Raw genomic sequence first — 18,829 nt, 5'->3', positions numbered from 1 at the left:
ATGGATTTTTGCCCATGGTATTTGTAGATTAGGTATCAGGATTAGTGTATTGAAGTTTATCAATGCTCCGACATGTATATATATGTATTGTAACATTGAAAGAAATATAATGGAAAATCAATTTGTTATTCCTGATTTAGAGATCCAAGTAAAATCTCTGTGTATTTGTTTTATGTTCCCGCCATTATATATTTTTCCGTTTTCAGAATTTGTTGATAGGTAATTTCTATATAGGGTTAAAAGATATATATATATATATATATAATTCACATTAAGAATGAAATAAATTACACATCCTCTTGCAATGGAATTGAAAATATAAAAATATTTTTAATCTAAAATATTTATTTTTCTTTACATAAAGTTGATATAAAATTATATTATTTAATATGAATAGTGAAATATTTTGTTTATGGTTGACACTAAAATATTTTTTTTGTTAGTAATATATATATATTTTTAAATATTAGATGTTAATTAAATGTAGAATAAATTAAACAATGTAATATCAAAAGTGCTACATAATAGCTAGTACTTGACACTTAGTTTAAATATAGCTAAATTAAAGTAAAAATATCGAATTCAAGTTCGTTAAGGTTTAGAATTTAGTCAATTTAGGTTTGATCTAGAATCTAGTCAATTTAAGTTGTACTGATTTGTAAATTGAGGTATTTTATTAATTGTAATTCTGCATTGTAGGGTGGGGAATCCAATCCTAGCCCAACGACAATAATAATGTGTTGTTGTAGCGATAATGTTTTTATTGAGACAATTTACATTTTCAATGTAAAGTATAGATAACTATATTTTATAGGGTAGTTGTTCTTGCTAATGTGAAAGATAGGTTGAATATATTCCCTAAAAAAATACAAATATTAAAAATGGAGTTTCTTTATTTGCTTAGTTATTTGTTGTTTGAATTGATAACCATTTCAATTTATTATTAGTAATATTTTATTGTGTTTTTCTTGAAATTAAGTGAAATTATGTAATTTTTTTACTATAATTTAATTTATTTGTTAAAATTCATTTCATTTTCATGTTCTTAAACCGAATTTTGTAATAACCAATAAATGTCTATATAATAATAATAAGTGATTCCTATTTTTAAATAATAATTAAATGAAGCTATACTAAATTTTTGAAGTGTCTAACTATTTTTAATATATATTATATAAGAATTTATGATTTGAATAAATTTTCACTTAACTATTAATGAGATTACCCTATTGTATTTGTTTATGAATAAAGTTAGTTAATTCAATTAATAAAATTATAACCCGATTAACTAACAATATATATTAATTTTGAACTTGTTAATTAATAATATATCTTATGTGATTTTTTCCTAAAGATGTTAATAACTAATGGTTAATAAGATTTCATATTAAATGCAAATTGATATATGAAACAGAAAAATTAATTTCTTATTAAGAGGCAAATACTTGCTTAAATTTTGGTGAGTAGTAACCACTAAAAACTATGCATAATTAAATTTTTACTCCTACTTCTAAAGTGTTGAAGAAAATCCATTTTTTATGCAAATACTTGCTTAAATGATGATGGATATTATGATATTTAAGTGAGTATGAACTATTTTAAAGGATTTTAATTTTTGATGTTTCCTATGAAACTTAACAATGAAAAAACTAAAAGTTTTTAAAAATCATGGAATATATAGTACAACTGCATCCAAAAATATTGACAAAATGCAAAGACTACATTAAAAATCATTACAGAATAAGATCTAAACCAATATTATTATAGATAAATAATTTTAAATATTAATAAAAACTAATAATATTCAAATCATAATGTTAAAGTGTGGAGAAGCTGCAAAATATTTTGGTAAAAACAAATTAATAAAAAGAAAAATCACATGCCTAAAACAATGCATATGCATAATATCTCCCTCGTAGTAATTATTATTATTTACTTTAATTAATTAATTTATTTATATAAAATTAGTATAAAATTAATATAAAACTAAGATGAAAATTGAAATATTTTTTTTTGTGATTAATATTAATTTATTATTATTTTAAACTATTAATGTAAATTATTTTATTATTTTTAAATATAATATTAAAGAACAAAATCTAACTCATACTGAATTGTACCCCTTCTTACACCTGATCACCGTCAAGATGTGCTCAAAGGGAAGGTTGGATCACAAGCAAAAGAATCCCAAAATCTAACCATCCCAGGCAGGACCTCATTGAGAAGTCTATAGTGATTATCTTCGCAACACCACTAACGCCGGCAGGGATTATTTCCAACCGCCACCCACCACCGCCGCCAGCGTCTTGTGCCAGAATAGCAGTAGCAGATCAATGGCAGAAGACAGTGAAAACGACTTTACAAAACAACACTTCTCCGCATCTTCTTCATCTGTAATGCCACAGGAAGAGGAAAACAGGGAGATGAATGAGAGCAGGGCGAGGCACTACAGAGGAGTAAGGCGACGACCATGGGGAAATTCACGGTAGAAACAAGAGATTTGGCCAAGAAGGGAGGCTGGGTTTGGCTGGGTACTTACAACACCACCGAAGAGGCAGCCGTCACATATGACCGTGCTGCCTTCAGAATATGCAGAACTAAGGCTCTAGTTAACTTTCCCCTTGCCCTTGCTTCCAATTCAGAGATTGAATCGGGCATAGGTTGCAAGAAGAAGAGAAGATGCGGTGGAGATGACACGCTGAAGAGGAGCACTTAAGGGCTTGCGGGACTTTTCATTTAATTAAATTTTAAATTAATTTCTTTATTATAGTATTCTGAAACTTAGTTAATGTATGTTGTGGAGTATATATTAAATTTATTTTTGTTTCTATAAGAGTTTATTGTTTTCCTTGAATAATAGTGATGAGTCAACCAACTAGAAGCTATCAGATTTTAACATTCAATGTAATTTATATTGTTCATTAAGAAATATACTTAAAAATTCAAAAATAATTGGGAAGAATATATATATATATATATATTAGTAATTAGAAATAGTTATTTTTATTGTTGGTTGGACAATTGACTTATCATAGGTTTTCTTGATATACATTACAAATATCTAATTAATGTAGTGAAGTTATGTTATTTTTTAATTATTTAAAATTTTGTTTTTTTAATTACTATAACTTTCAATAAATTTATATCTATATTTATATTGTTAATTTTTTTTTTTTATTTTTTAGATTAATATTTTATTAATTTTAAATTTTAAATAATTTAAAGAGTTAACATAAAACAATTATGAAAAAATTATTGTATTTATCTACTATATAGTTTATATTAAATTTTAAATTAATTTTATGATGATTTTTATTTATTTATTTTTTAGGAAAATATGGGCAAATTCACCACATCCCCCTAACTAGGTGCTTCAACAATGGGACCTTGACCAATTAAGCTAATCCTTGGGAGTTATAATGTTTTTATTATAATAAATATAGAAACTATATAAAATATATTTATAAATATATTTTTACAAGTTAAAAAGGAAGATATATTTCTTTATTAAATTTTTTAAATAAGAATTTTTAAACTAGTATAAATTCATTTTAACGCCATATTTATTAAGGGTAGATCAAATCCGTGAAGATGAAAAGCTCTTTATGAGTGAAAAATTTGAGGAATTCGAGATTTTATTTCTCTCAACTCAAGTTAAGATGGATCTATGCTGGTTTTGAGCAATACATTCATAAGTTTTCACTATAAGAAATATTATATTTTTCCCTTATTATATCCATAGGATTTTCTCTCTCTCTCTCTATATTACAAGTATCCTTTATACATCTTTTCTTCTTTCTCTATATATTTGATGGTTAAATCATTTACTTAACATGTATATTGCAATATTTGATTTGTAACTCACATTAAAAATATTTCTAAAACAAACAAACACACACACACACACATATTGTTGGGTGCACCCAAAGATGGGGTGCACACCCAAAGATGGTGGGCGAACCTACCATGGTTTTCTACATGGTTTTTTGGCACGGTGTGTCTTTTCCCATGGTATTTGTAGATATGGTCAAGAAAACTATTATTATGTTCTAATCTATGGTTAGTGGATTGAGGTTTATGAATGCTTCGACATGTATATCTATGTTTTATAACATTAAAAGGAGTATAATGAAAAATCAATCTGGTATTCCTAGTTTTGGGATCCAAGGAAAATATGTTTATTTGTTTTATGTTCTTGTCATTGTATATTTTTTTGTTTTAAGAATTTGTTTGTAGGTAATTTCTATACAAGTTTAAATACTTCATTTGGTATGAGAGCAATTTCGGCTTCAAGGGGACGACTTTTGTTGCTGACGGATTTTTCTCGGGCCTATGATAGACCCTGTTACAATAGGAGATCTGCGGGATCGATTCTTGCGGTGAAAGAAGATGGTGAAAAATGGAAATATAGAGATTGATAAATTCAATGGACTTATTTTTGATTTGTGGAAGCTCAATATGGAGGATATGTTTGTGGATAGAGATCAATGGATCATTGTAGATCTAGGTATGACACCAACAAGAATGTTGACAAAAGACTGCACAAAGTTAGAATGGAAGGTGAAGAGCACAATATGATTGTGTCTCTTAGATTCGGTATTGTTGAATGTATGAGGGGAAACTGTGACAAAGGATTTGTGGGACAAGTTAGGACTTTGTATCAATCTTAGTCTCTGGCAAATAAATTGCTCCTACAAAAAACATTGTATAACCTAAGGATCAAGGATGGAGAATCGATGAGAGAGCATCTAAATGCCTTTATTGGTAAACAAATTGTTATCTGTTGATATTAAAATTTTAGGTGAAGATAAGTGCATCATTTTGTTGTGTTCTCTACCGGATTCGTGGGATGGTCTGGTTGTTGCAATAGGTAGCAATACAACTACCCTGAAGTTTGATGAAATAGTCTCATCCTTGTTGTTATAGGAGATGAGATAGAAAAATATGGAGAGCTAGAATCATGATGACTTATATGTGAGAGGACGGTCCTAGAACGGAAACAAAAATAAGTCCTCAAGTGGGAGATCTAAATATGCAAGAAAGTCTATAAAAGTATGTTGGAAATGTGGAAAGGAGGGGCACTATAGAAAGGATTGTAGATTTAATGTTAGGATATTCCGACACATAGGAAATAGTTAAGTATAACTTGGTCTAGTGTAGAGTTAGGCAAAGTGTGTTTCTTTACTATGCACTTTTTTAACTTACAATCCGACGGTCATGATATGTTCTAGACGTGATGTGATCCAGTGGTTCATTCTCTCTTCGATATTACTGAAACTTGATATGTGGCTTAACACCTGATCGGTCCATGATCTCTATTTAAAGAGCATGGAGAGTCATTTGTAAGGTGACCATTCATGAGAGAAGCTTATGTAAAATTTCTTTCTTTTACATTAATAAATTGCCTAAAGTGGTTGCGTTGGCTCAGGTCATGGGTTGTTTCTCTCTTTGAGGGTTTTAACCAAGTCAAGAACACTGGTGTATTGAGTTGTGATATGTTTGTGAGTGGTGTCATTTGGTGTTCTATCTGAGGAACTACCTTGTAAATTCCTACATGGTATTAGATCTATTTTAGGGCCACATCTGTTACTGATTCAAATATGAAGTCGATACAATTGCATCCAACTGTCATTTCCTAGATCTACTATTTTTGACCGCTTTCAGGCCGAAAGGACTACTCTATTTTGTTAGGAGAATATGTTCCAGTGAGGAACCCCTTTAATTTCATGCAAAAAGGTTTCCTGTAGCCCTAACTATGTCATTTTTAAGATATGGAGGTATACAGACTTTATTTGCAGTTTTAGTTATTTATCTCTTTGTTTATTTCTGTTTATTTATCTATCTGTTTTTTATTACTGGATCTGTACCTTTCATTTCTTCATATAATCTTTTCCTCGTGACTTTGTGCAATCTGGGCAAATCAGAAACAGAAAGGAAGGATTTTTCTCATGCTTATGCTCTTTTTTGCCGCGTCTTAGTGTGATCTTGGTAAATCAAAAACATTGAGGAAAATATTTTGTTTCCAGAAAAAGCTAACTTCAAGCCGTAAGTTTTTGGTTTTTTTTTTGGATGTCCATTTTGGGTAGTGTAGTTTTTTTATTTTGTAGGCAGAAATTACTTTCTCAAGTAAGCGCACACTCTTTTCCAAAAATTGCGAACCTTTTAAGCTAGCTCATTTGTCCAAAGTTACTTTATGCAAATAAAGGTCTTGGGTTCAAGTCTTTCTTTTTGTTGAGTTACTTTTTCAAAAAACACATGTAACTTATGTTTTAAAGTTACTTTATGTAAAAGTGTTCTCACCCATTATAGAAAGTTAGTCACTTATAATTCTAAAGTCTCTTTATCTTTTATTTATGCTACAATTTAGTGGGTAGCTCATAAAGTACCATTGTAAAAGTGACTTTCACTTATTTATAAAAGTGGGTTACATAATTTTTTATTTTTTAAAAGTGAAGTAATTAGATTAAGTTTGGAAACATGGTTTTTTTAAATATAACATTATCATTCACTTCCGCACATTCACATAGTTTGTCAGCATCTTCAACAAATTTTCTTCAAAAAGCCTTAACTTCTTCATCTAGAAGTTGTTTTCAAAGCCTTTTTTTTAATCGGCCTAATTTTTCAAGATCTTTCCATTGGAACACTTAGTTTCAACATCCGTGGCTTCAATTTCTGTTAAAATGGAAATTCCATGCCAAGTTATTCTTGACAACACCAACTACTTCCTATAGGTGTCTTACATGGAGGATTTACTTAGAAGTAACGGTCTTTATAGAATAGCCTTAGGCCAAGAATCTAAACCTAAAGATGAAGATAAGGCAGTCAAATGGGAAATAAGAAAGATCAAGCATGTGGGTTGATAGGGATTTCTATTTCTCCAGACCTTGGATTCCATATTGCAAATCTTGATACCCCTCATGAAGCAATGAAGCAACGCAATAAAGTTTTTAGAATTAAAAATGAAATTAGAGCCCATCAACTTGAAAATGAGTTTCTTACATTGGACCCCAATAATTTTTCTTCCATTGAATATTTTTTGTCCAAGTTCAAGACCCTTAGACTTCTCTTGGAAGATGTTAAGGTTAATAAAAAAGATGGTAGCCTTTTCTACTCATTCTTACTAAGTTAGGACCAGCCTACTCTGTGTTTGTTTCCATCTTCCATTCTACTCGAGAAGCCTTTATTTCTCAAGAACAAGTCTACAAGTCCCCCTCTTTTGATGCCTTTTGTGATTCTTTAATAAGAGAACATGAACAACTCTTACATCTTGGACTTCTTAATCTTGGAAACTCTTCTAAGAAATTCTTAGCTGTTGAGAAGTGGCCAAGTTCAAAGAATCCTAAGAAGCAACATTACCTAAAAAGAATGGTCCTAAACCAACGAAGGGTCCTAAGCACTTCCAGTCTCAAAATGAAAAATCAATTCAATAAAATGATAAGGCAAATAAAATCAAAGGGAAGAAGACTGGTAGACATTGCAACTTTTATAATTGAGATGGCCACTTAGAATCCAAATGTTTTAAGGAGATGGAAGCCTTGGAAGCAACAATGAAGAAGCATAACATCTATTTAGAGCACTCTTCAACTTCAACTTCATCTTCAGGAATAAAATTTTCTGCATGTGGTTGTCAAGCTTCTTGGTCTGGTTATGCACTAAATGTATCTTCTTCTTCTCATTCTCATGAGTGGCTCATTGATTCTGGAGCTTCTTATCACATGGCGAAAAGCAAAGCTATGTTTTCTTCTTTAAATGATTGTAACACCAAAAATATATATTTTGGTGATGATAGATCTCTTAGTGTTGTAGGGACTAGAACTATTCATATAGATAATGGTCAATTTAATGATGTATTATGTGTTTCAACCTTATCTTGCAACCTTCTATCTTTATATCAAGTAACTCATTCAGGTGAAGGTAAAACCATTGGATTTTCACCTCACAATGTTGTAATTAAGGACCAATCCTAGACAGATTTTAGCTACTAGAATTGTTGATGATTCTACAACGTTGAGTAATTTTAACGACTTTGGGTCATAAACTCTTCCCTCGATATTTGTTTCTCATAATGATTAAGTGAGCAAACTTTGGCATGAGCGACTTGGTCACTTAAACTATCGCTCCCTTCAAAATCTATGTAAAGGAAATATGGTGACAGGTCTCCCTATGGTATCTTGCAGAGATGGTGTTTGTTCTAGATGTGTACTCAGAAAACATGATTGGGATAGTTTTGAAAAACATGCCTCTTGGCATGCCTCAACCCCTTTACCTCAACCCCTTTACAGCTTGTGCATAGTGATTTATGTTGTCTACTTAGAGTTGTTTCATTCTCTCGCTACAAGTATTTCTTAACTTTCATTGATGATTTCTCCAGACGCACTTGGGTATACTTCTTAAAACTCAAGAGTAAAGTATTTAACATGTTCTTGGACTTTAAGGCCTTTGTTGAGAAACAATCTAGACATCAAATTATTAAGCTAAGGTCTGATAATGGTGGATAATATGTTAACAACAAATTCATCATCTTTTACATTGAGCATGGAATTTAAATGTAACGCACTGTTCCATATACTCCACAAAAAAATGGTGTAGCTAAAAGGAAGAATCACACCTTAAAGGAAATTGATAATTGTATGCTTCAATCTAAAGGACTTAGTCTTAATTTTTGGGAAGAACCAATTAATTGTGAAAATTATATAGTAAATCGCACTCCTACCAAATTTTTAAAGAATATCACTCTAGAAGAAGCATGGAGCTCAAATAAACTAGATGTAAGTCACTTTCATGTTTTTGGAAGTGAAGCATGGGCCCATATTCCAGATGAGAAACATAAAGCCTTAGAACCTAAGAGTGAAAAATATATTTTTGTTGGATATTTTAAAGATGTTAAAGGATATAGACTTGTTCCGCTTAAGTCCAAAAATGTTATCATTAGAAGAGATGTAAAGTTTGCTGAAAATATATTGGCCTACAAGCCTAGTTCGACGAATGTGCCACCTCTCTCTATCCCTTCTACTTCTGAAAATTTTTCTTCTTCAAATGATGATAGTGGGGATGAAAATCCTTCCCCACCTTCTCAGGATCCTCCTTTAACTCTTCAACTTCCAAAATGGGTCCACACTACTCGGGATGTAGTAGGTTCACTTGCAGGTGATCCTACAGGTCAATGTTGCACACATTCTCAGTTCGATATAGCCTCTTCTTTATTGGCTCAAGCTTCAACGAATTATGATCCTGACACCTTTGCAGAAGCTTTAGGCCACCCAGATTGGGACACAACTATGAATGAAGTATATATTTCATTGTTGGTAAATGATACATGGGATCTTCTTCCTCTTCTAAAGGGACAAAAACTTGTTAGGTGCAAATGGGTTTATAGAACCAATTTTGGACCAGATGGAAAAGTTGATAAACATAAAGATCATCTTGTGGCTAAGTGTTTTTAACAAGTTGAAGGCATTGAGTATACTGAAACCTTCTCCCCTCTTACCAAAATGAACTCTATCCGCCTTGTTCTTTCCTTTCTACCTCTTTCAAATGGGAAGTCCATTAGATGGATGTTAAATCTGCCTTCTTGCATGAAGAAATCTATATGGAACAACCTGCTGGCTTGATACAAACAGACTCCAACCTTGTATGTTAGCTTAAGAAATCCCTTTATGGTCTCAAGCAAGCTCCTCAGGCTTGGTATGCCAAAATGGATAGCATTCTTTTAGATAGTGGCTTTTCTAAGTGTCATTTCGACAATACTGTCTACACCAAGAAAGTGGGTAAGTCTCTTATCATTATTGTTCTTTATGTTGATGATCTTATCCTTACTGGTATTGATCCCAACCTTATAAAACATGTGAAGTCCAGCCTTAAAAAGCAGTTTGAAATGATAGACTTAGGACACTTGCATTATTTTCTTTGTCTTCAAGTCTTACAATCCAAGGAAGGTATTTCCCTTTCTTAGTCCAAGTATGCCTGTGATCTTCTACATCACTTTCACATGGAAGAATATAAGCCAAGCCCTTCTCCCTTTCAGTCGGGAGCCAAACTTTCAGTCACTTGTACTTCCCCTGAAGTTGATGCTACCTTATACCGTTAGCTTGTAGGAAAACGTTTATATCTAACCCATACCTGTTCTGACCTTTCATTTGTTGTTGGCCTTATTTCTTGGTTTACACAAAACCCACATGAAATTCATTGGAAAGCAACTAAAAGGATACTTCATTATGTTCAAGGTACAATTCAGTTTTGGATTCATTACAATGTAGAAGCATCTCCTCTATTGGTTAGTTTCACTGATTCCGATTGGGCTGATGACCCTAATGATCAGAAGTCTATTGCAGGTTATGTGTTCACTCTTGGTTCTGGACCTATTACATGGGCTTGCAAGAAACAATGTGCCATTTCTCTTTCTTCAGCAGAAGGAGAGTATCATGGTGCTGTAGAAGCTAGTAAGGAAGCCATGTTGCTTCGTCATATCCTGTCAAAGTTTGGATTTTAGTAGCAACATTCGATTACACTTTGGTGTGATAATCAAAGTGCCATTCAAATAATCAAAGATCTAGTCCAACATCAACGCAACAATCACATTGAACTACATATGCACTTTATTAGAAAGCTCATTCATGACCATGTTCTTGAAGTGCAATATTGTTCAATCGATGATTAAGTTGTAGACCTGTTTAAAAATGCTCTTTGTTAGAGCTTGTGCATAGTGATGTGTTTGGACTTGTGTCGGTTCCATCATTGGGGAAATATATGTACTATGTCTCATTTATAGATGACTTCTCGTGGAATACATGGATATATTTACTCAAGAAGAAGTCTAAAGTCTTTGAGATGTTTAAATAATTTAAGGCTCTGGTGGAAAATTAGTCAAAGAAGAAGATTAAGGTGTTGAGGACAGATAATGGTGGAGAGTTCTGCAAGAAGGAATTTGAAGAGTTCTATAAGAAGTGTGGTATATCATGACAAAAGAATACTCCACACCTCAACAATATGGAATTATATAAAGGATGAATAGGATGGTGGTGGATAAGGAAAGAGGCATGCTTAGTGGTGTTGAGTTAGGAAAGAACTCTAAAAGGCAGATACAATGGATAATGCATGTTACTTGTTTAACGGATCACCTTCATCAATGTTGGAGGATAAGACTCCACATGAGTTACGGACTGTGATGAGCCTTGGTATTGCAGCAAGAATGTTGTAACTCCCAAGGCTACCGAATTTAATTTTCAACCTGGGGTTCGTACAAACTTAAGAGGTATCGACACTATATGTGCAACATATAATGTGTCATATCTTTGCTATCATGATGTGATGGAGTGCATGTACTGAAGTCAAATCCTAAACTAATTGTAGAAAATGAAATGTTCGAAATGGAACCTTAACCTATTGCAAGAAATAAAGTACAAGGAAAGATGCTGAAATCAAATGATAAAACACCATTTTCTAACTAATTGCTAAGAGGCTTTCCTTCGAAAGAATGCTATGTTAACATGTATGCAATCCTACTATCCTAAGCATGCAGATTCAAACAATCAAACCTTCTACTACTATGCATGTAAATGAATAAAATAAATATGTTTTCCTTTGTGTCTTTTTTTCATGTGAGCGTGAAAGCTAATCTCTTTTGGTGATGTGGCAAGGGGCTTGCAGATGATTGTGAATGGTCAGAAGGCTTGGGAGACAAGTGAGGACCCTTTGCTATCTTCCTAAAGGAATTTTCCTCAATTTGGCTTCAAAACATGATTTCCTACAAGAGGCTACAGGATGTCCTGAAACCTACAGGATCCCCTCAAAACCTACACGATATAGCCAAGAGCAAAAGGATGGGTGTTGAAGGTGATGGAAAGCTTAGGGAAGGTGTTTGGTGGATGGAATGAGGCAAGGGAGTGCCTAGGACCACTTCAAAACTCAAAACTCAAACTAGGAGATGGCTCGATTTGCTCAAAAAGCTTGGAGAAATGAAATGATGAAATTGGCGAGGGTTTAGTGAAAGAAAATGAAGACCATGGGTGGATGAAGTTGGGATGAGGTTGCTGACTATGAAATCTCTCTATACTCCTGGAACACCTACATTGCATCAAACATTGACATTTACCAAAAAATCACACAAACAAGAAGAATTTCAATTATCTAAAGGAAATAGAATTTCGTGAGCTAGTTGTCTACTTCATGCATGGGGAAAACTTTGTGGAATGATATAAAACATTGATGAGATCTAATGTAAGACTGGAGATAGAAGAAATGAAAATCAAATCCTACTCTTGAAAACTACAAAATGTGGACCTAAGTGTGGAGCAAGAGGGTTAAAATGGTCTTGATGGCATATAGGTCAAATAGAGGCCTAATCCCAGCTTCAATGATGATTTTTCTCAATTCAGGTTCAAAACAGAATTTCCTACAAGATGCTACAGTGATTTCCTATAGGATGTACCAATTTACTATAATTCATCGAATGAACAAGAAAATAAAATCCAAATTGGATGGGACAATTTTTTATATTAAACAGGATGTCTTATGTCCCCATTTCAAGTGGAATCACTCAAAAATACCTCTATTAACCTATGATAAAAAATAGAAAAACATTACTAGTTGAAAATCTAGAAATCTGAGAACTAGTGAGCTAGTAAATCTAAAAAATGCCTAACCAAATCAAGTGAGAATGCAATGGGGTAATTTTTGTTATGAACTAGAATGTTTTTGTGATCTAATGCAAGTGGAACTAACTTGATTGAATCTTGTTAGGATGATCTAAAAAATAACAGAAATTTACTGTACTTTGCCACAAAGGAGGTCCAAAAATTTAGATTTGGGAATAAGAAGACTAATCCAAGCAACTCAATGATTACTATGAACTTCCAAATATTTTCAAAGGATGAATTAATGTTTTTTATCCTACAAAATAACTTACATCAACCATTTAACTCGATCCTAAAACAATAAATCATTAATACTAAATGTAGAAATAGAAAGAAATAAAAATAAGAGATGCATGTGAATAAGTAGTGAAAATAAGGAAATAAAATGATACAAAAGGGTTCTAAGGCTCCTCAGATGGCCAAGCCCAAGGAAACTCAGAGACTGTGGAGGAGAAAAATATTTAGAAGCTTCATATGACACCAATTTTCATTACTTTCATCAATAGAATTACACCCTGCAAGAAAATACAATGGAACTGCAAAAATATGAGTTCTCTCCACAAGAACACTAATGAAAATCTCCCCCTAGAGGAAAATTTGACTTGGTGCTTATAAAAAATGATTAGGAATCATTCCCCATGAATGAAGGAAGCTTTCCCCACCAAAATCCCTTGATTAGTGGATCAGGTCCCCAATACTAGGAATCTGCATTAAATGGTAGGGAACACATTCCTAGATTTCCTCAATCATTGGAGTTCCACAATTTGTGCCATTTTCCATAATATCTTGTTGATTTATTATTTATTATTGGTCCTCCTATAGTAGGGAACAAGTCTCTAAATTATCTCCTCCTACAAATCTTCATAATTTGCCCAATATTCTCACAATATTCCACAAAAATAAATAATATTAGACACAAATATCCAATTATTCATAAACCTTCGTAATGAATATATTAAAGTTAAAAATAGATTATTTAATGCAGAAAGATAGGTTTACTGTGATAAAGGATGGTCACAGGCTTTAATTTATGTTTTAATTTAGAGGCATGGGCCTTAAGTTATGTTTTAATTTAGAGGCATGGTCCTTAATTTATATCTAATTTAGAGGCCCATTAGATTGGTAAGAAAACATCTCTCTAACATCTCAAGATATTTGGTTGTGATGCATATGTACATGTTCCAAAGGAGAAAAGAACCAAGTTGGGTAGTAAATCTAAAAGGTGCATTTTTATTAGTTATAAGGATGGTTTCAAAGGTTATAAGATTTGGAACCCAAATACAAGGAAGGTTGTGTACAACCAAGATTTGTTTTTTAGAGAGGTGAACGATGTTATTAAACATGAATTCCTACCAAAGGAACCTAAGAAGATAGAGTTTGAATTGAAGGAGGAAGAATCAAACTCTACAAAATAACAAGAATCAGAAGAGGAAGAGCCACACACTCCATTTTTGAGAAGATCAATTCAAGAGAGGTATAGTCCATTTACTTTCTGTTCAAATTTTTCTTTAACTATTACTAATGATGATCCTAGAATTGTTAGAGAGGAAATGGATTCAGAGGATGGAAAACTATGGAAGGATGTAATGGTTGATGAAATGACATCTTTGGACAAAAAAGAGTCTTTGGATCTGGTGGAGTTTTCGGCTGGAAGGAAACCCATTGGAAGAAAATGGGTGTTTAAGAAGAAGATGAATGTAGAAGGAAAGGTGGGGAAATACAAACCTCGATTTATAGAAAAGGATTATTACGAGGTGTCAAGAATTGATTTTGGTGATATTTTTTCTCCTGTTGCCAAGTTAGATTCTATTAGATTACTTTTAATTGTTGATACTACTTTTGATTTTGAGGTAGAACATATAGATGTGAAGACAACATTTACTCATGGGGATCTAGAAGAATAGATATACATGAAGCAACCTGAAGTATTTGTAGTGAAAATTAAGAAATACCTGGTATGTATGGGTTGAAACAATTACCAAGGATTAGGTATAAAAATATTGATACATATATACAGGGACTTGGCTTCACGGGGAGAAAAAAAGATCACTATGGGTATTTTAAATTAATTGGTGACGAAGATAACTTCATTAATCTGTTGTGTTCTCTACCAAATTCGTGGGACAGTATGGTTGTTGCAATAGGTAGCAATACAACTACCTTGAATTTTGATGAAATAGTCTCATCCTTGTTGTCAGAGGAGATGAGATGGAAAAATATGGAGAGCCAGAATCATGATGCCTTATATGTGAGAGGACGGTCCTAGAACAGAAAAAAAAATAAGTCCTCAAGTGGGAGATCTAAATTTAGAGGGAGATCTAAGTCTACAAGAAAATCTATAAAGGTATGTTGGAAATGCGGAAAGTAAGGGGCACTACAAAAAGCGCTGTAAATTTAAAAATCCTGAGAAAGGAAAGGGATCTGATGATGCTCCTTCTCTAGAGGAAAAAACCACCTCACATGAAGGTGGAGTTGTGTAATTGGATTTTTCTTCAAGTACACATATAGATCATGAGGCATGGTTGATTGACTCAAGTGCATCCTTTCACTTCACTCCCCATACAGAGTGGTTTTGTGAGCACGAGAAATATGATGGTGGTGATGTCCTCCTAGGGGATGGTAGGAAGGTTAGAGTCATAGGATGCAGAAAATTGAAGATGAAGTTCCAAGGTGGAAGGATTAGAAGACTTCTTGGTGTTTTGTATATTCCTGCATTGGCTAGAAATCTAATTTCTATAAGTAAGATGGACGATGGAGGTGTAAAAATAGTATTTGCGAAAGATACTTGCAAGATGGTTGAGGGAGTACTAGTATTGATGTGAGTGGTTCAGATAGAAACTCTTTATAAGTTGTTTGGAACTACTTTTATTGATTAATGTAACATTTCTGTGGTTCCTAAAGGTGGAGCAGAAAATCTTCTAGTCTCTAGAGAAAATCCTATGTTGTGGCATCAAAGACTCAAACACATTGGAGAGAAGGGCCTTCAAACACTGCATGGTAATGGTATGGTAGAATGCATGTCTAATTTCTCTATGGAATTTGATTTTTGTGAATATTGTGTATATGGGAAGCATAATCGAGTGATTTTCCTCTCTAGTGCTAAGAGGGTGAAAGGGATATTATAGCTTGTGTATAGTGATGTGTTTAGATGTGTGTCGATTCCATCATTGGGGAAATCTATGTACAATGTCTCATTTAAAGATGACTTCTCGTGGAATACATGGATATATTTTCTCAAGAATAAATCTAAAGTCTTTGAAATGTTTAAATAATTTAAGGCTCTGGTGGAAAATTAGACACAAAAGAAGATTAAGGTGTTGAGGATAGATAATGGTGGAGAGTTCTGCAAGAAGGAATTTGATGAGTTTTGTAAGATATGTGGTATAGCACAATAGATTGCTACTCCATACACACTTCAAAAAAATGGAGTTGTGTAAAGGATTAATAAGATGTTGATGGAGATGGCATGAAGCATGCTAAGTGGTGCCGAGTTAGGACAAGAATTCTAAAAGGTAGAGGTAGTAGATACTGCATGTTACCTATTTAACCGATCACCTTCATCAACATTGGAGGATAAGAACTCACATGAGGTATGGACTGTGTTAGCTACCTATACCAATAGGTTTCATATTTCATGATTGGCAAGGAAAGGTCCAAATATGCTCTGCTTTGATCATGCAAAGATCACATATTTCCAAGAGAATACAATCCGTACTTATAGCTTGATGTGGACTCAATTTTGATGGATGGTCCAACAGTCTAATCTGGATCATGCCATGTTTTAAATTTTCAGTTGTAGAATAGAGAAAGAAGTCTGTCCAAACTGTTTAATCTTGGCAGACAAGTAGTTTAGGTAGAGAAGAAAGGCTCCCAACTGCTTAATCTGGGACCTTGGAAGAAATAAGGGTAGAAGTAGATAGAAAAACAAAGGGAAAAAAGCCAGAGAAAAGAAAAGGCAAATAAGGGTCTGCAAGCCTAAGTGCACCCTCCAAGAAGAAATAAAAAATGCTAGGCAGGTAGATGGGTAGGCAGATGGGGTTGCAGAAGTGTCATTCCTTATAATTGCTAAACTATTTCACAAAAGCAGAATCAATGGATTGAGAAATCCTTCTTCTCTAGCAGGTTGCAGCAAAGCAAAGAAGCATGTCTAACCTCCCTTCTTCCCCTCTTCCCATTCATAACTAACATCCCATCATCAGTTCAGATTCATGGAAGAATTCATGGTTTTATGGTGGTTCTTAGTCCTATTAGAAGCCACATTTCTTGTCTAAAACTCTTTTCATTTTGATCTACTCCCTAAGCTAAGTTATTTTCAAATAAACTTAGTATTATCTCCCCTCATCCACTCCTTGAATCCATATTAACCCTAACTCTATTGTATAATTCCCCTATGTTACCCTTTCCCTAGTATTATAACACCATGGTGTATAAACCCCAAACATTGTATAAATATCCCTCCCCTTGGCATTATAGCCATATGTTCTCTGTCAGGGGTCAAAATGGCATCTGGTCACTTTGATGAACCTAAGTCTAAACCCCCCCCCCCCTTCTGAATTCATTTGGCCCATTAAAACCATCCTTTGTTGAAAGAACCTTATAAAAAGACCCACTTTTACTCATACCCGCCTTAAATTGCAAAATAATATCAAAACCAACTTTTGTTCGCTTATCCAAAGTGTCGGGGCCGCATTATTTTCACATTGGAAAACATTACAAAATACCATATCCCCAAAAGATTTTCCGCCGGGCGCAGACCCCAAAAATATATTATTTTAATCCATCTTCCCCTTCCGTATTGATCGATCACCTCATCAACCCGTCAACCGTCCGATCAAGCGCTTTTGATCGGACGACCATTATACATATCGGGTTGGGCCCGACATCCGACAATTAGCACCCGAGAAACTGTCAGAGGGTGACGTCAGGCCTCTGCCACGCGTCGCCCTCACAATTTCTCGGGTTGCCCTCTGACAAAACCATCGCCGTATGGTAGGCGGTCCGAGAAAACCATTACTGTTTTTTCGTTTACCACCGGTTTCACCATGCCCGCGTCATCACCGCGTCATCACCACGTCACTGCCACCCCGTCGTTGCATCAGCTCCTTCGCCTGCCCCCGCGCTGATATGTCCGCCACCTCACTATCCCCGTGGACCAATCATAGCTCGCCACGTCACCCAATGACGTCATGTTGACGTCATCCGACCTTGACCCCACCTGATGACGTCATGCTGACGTCATCCAAAAAACGCGCCAATATGCCAAAAATCCATATTTAGGCCAATTTTCGCGTTTTTTCATACTTTTGCCAATTCGCTGTTGCTTTCTCTGCATGATATTTTCACGTCCAAACTTGCACCACCCTGCTGAAATCAATTTGGAGACCTCCGGCGCGCTATTTCTACATACATTCGTGACCGTTGCTTGCTGTTTACCAGGTATTTACCTTTGTAAATCCTTCATACGCCTAGTTTGTCTATGAATTCCCTCAAATAGCTTAAAAGACACCGAAACTTATAATTCACCGGCGAAATCCTTGTGCCTAGCCCCCATTTACAACTGTGAGGTCGAAAAGCACCAGCTGAGGCTTGTTTTCCCACATTTTCATAAGAAACTGTGCTCTGTTCGCACAATCGCGAACCAGTCACTCAAACTATACATTCCTGCTAAAAGAGACAGATTGATACCAGAGATTGCTCTCATTTACACTTCAAAGCAGTATTTCAGTTGCTGCAGCTGTTCATTTGCCCTCCATTCCTTGAAATTCACTCTTCCATTGTAAGGGAACTCCTCCGGGTTGCTCTGATCATTCAGAACCAGTTTACATACAAATCTGAAGCCTTATTAGCTATGGAGGCACCAATAGCCCTGAATGTTCAGCCTCTGAATGCCCCTCACAGGGAGATAGCATGGAAAGCCCTGGGAGATGTAGATTATCAGATGTTAGATTGGTTTCCAATGGGTTCCAAGTTCAATATTCACATGCTAAATGAATTGAAAGACCAACACCTAAATGGAGCTGATATTTTAGGGATTTGGGACTCAAATTTGCCAATCTACAACCTCCCTCAAGTCAATGCCCTTCCAGACTTGATCCACAAGTGCCAGGAATGCTATGATCCTTGCCAGAGAGCTGTTCTCAGCCCTACAGGCTCAATTTTGTTCTTCATCACCCCAGAAACCATAAATGAGATGTTGC

Source organism: Pinus tabuliformis, chromosome 6, assembly GCF_031772625.1.
Source record: "Pinus tabuliformis cultivar Carrire ecotype Pingquan chromosome 6, CPIR1, whole genome shotgun sequence".
Taxonomy (NCBI): Eukaryota; Viridiplantae; Streptophyta; class Pinopsida; order Pinales; family Pinaceae; genus Pinus; species Pinus tabuliformis.
This window is presented reverse-complemented; position numbering follows the sequence as displayed.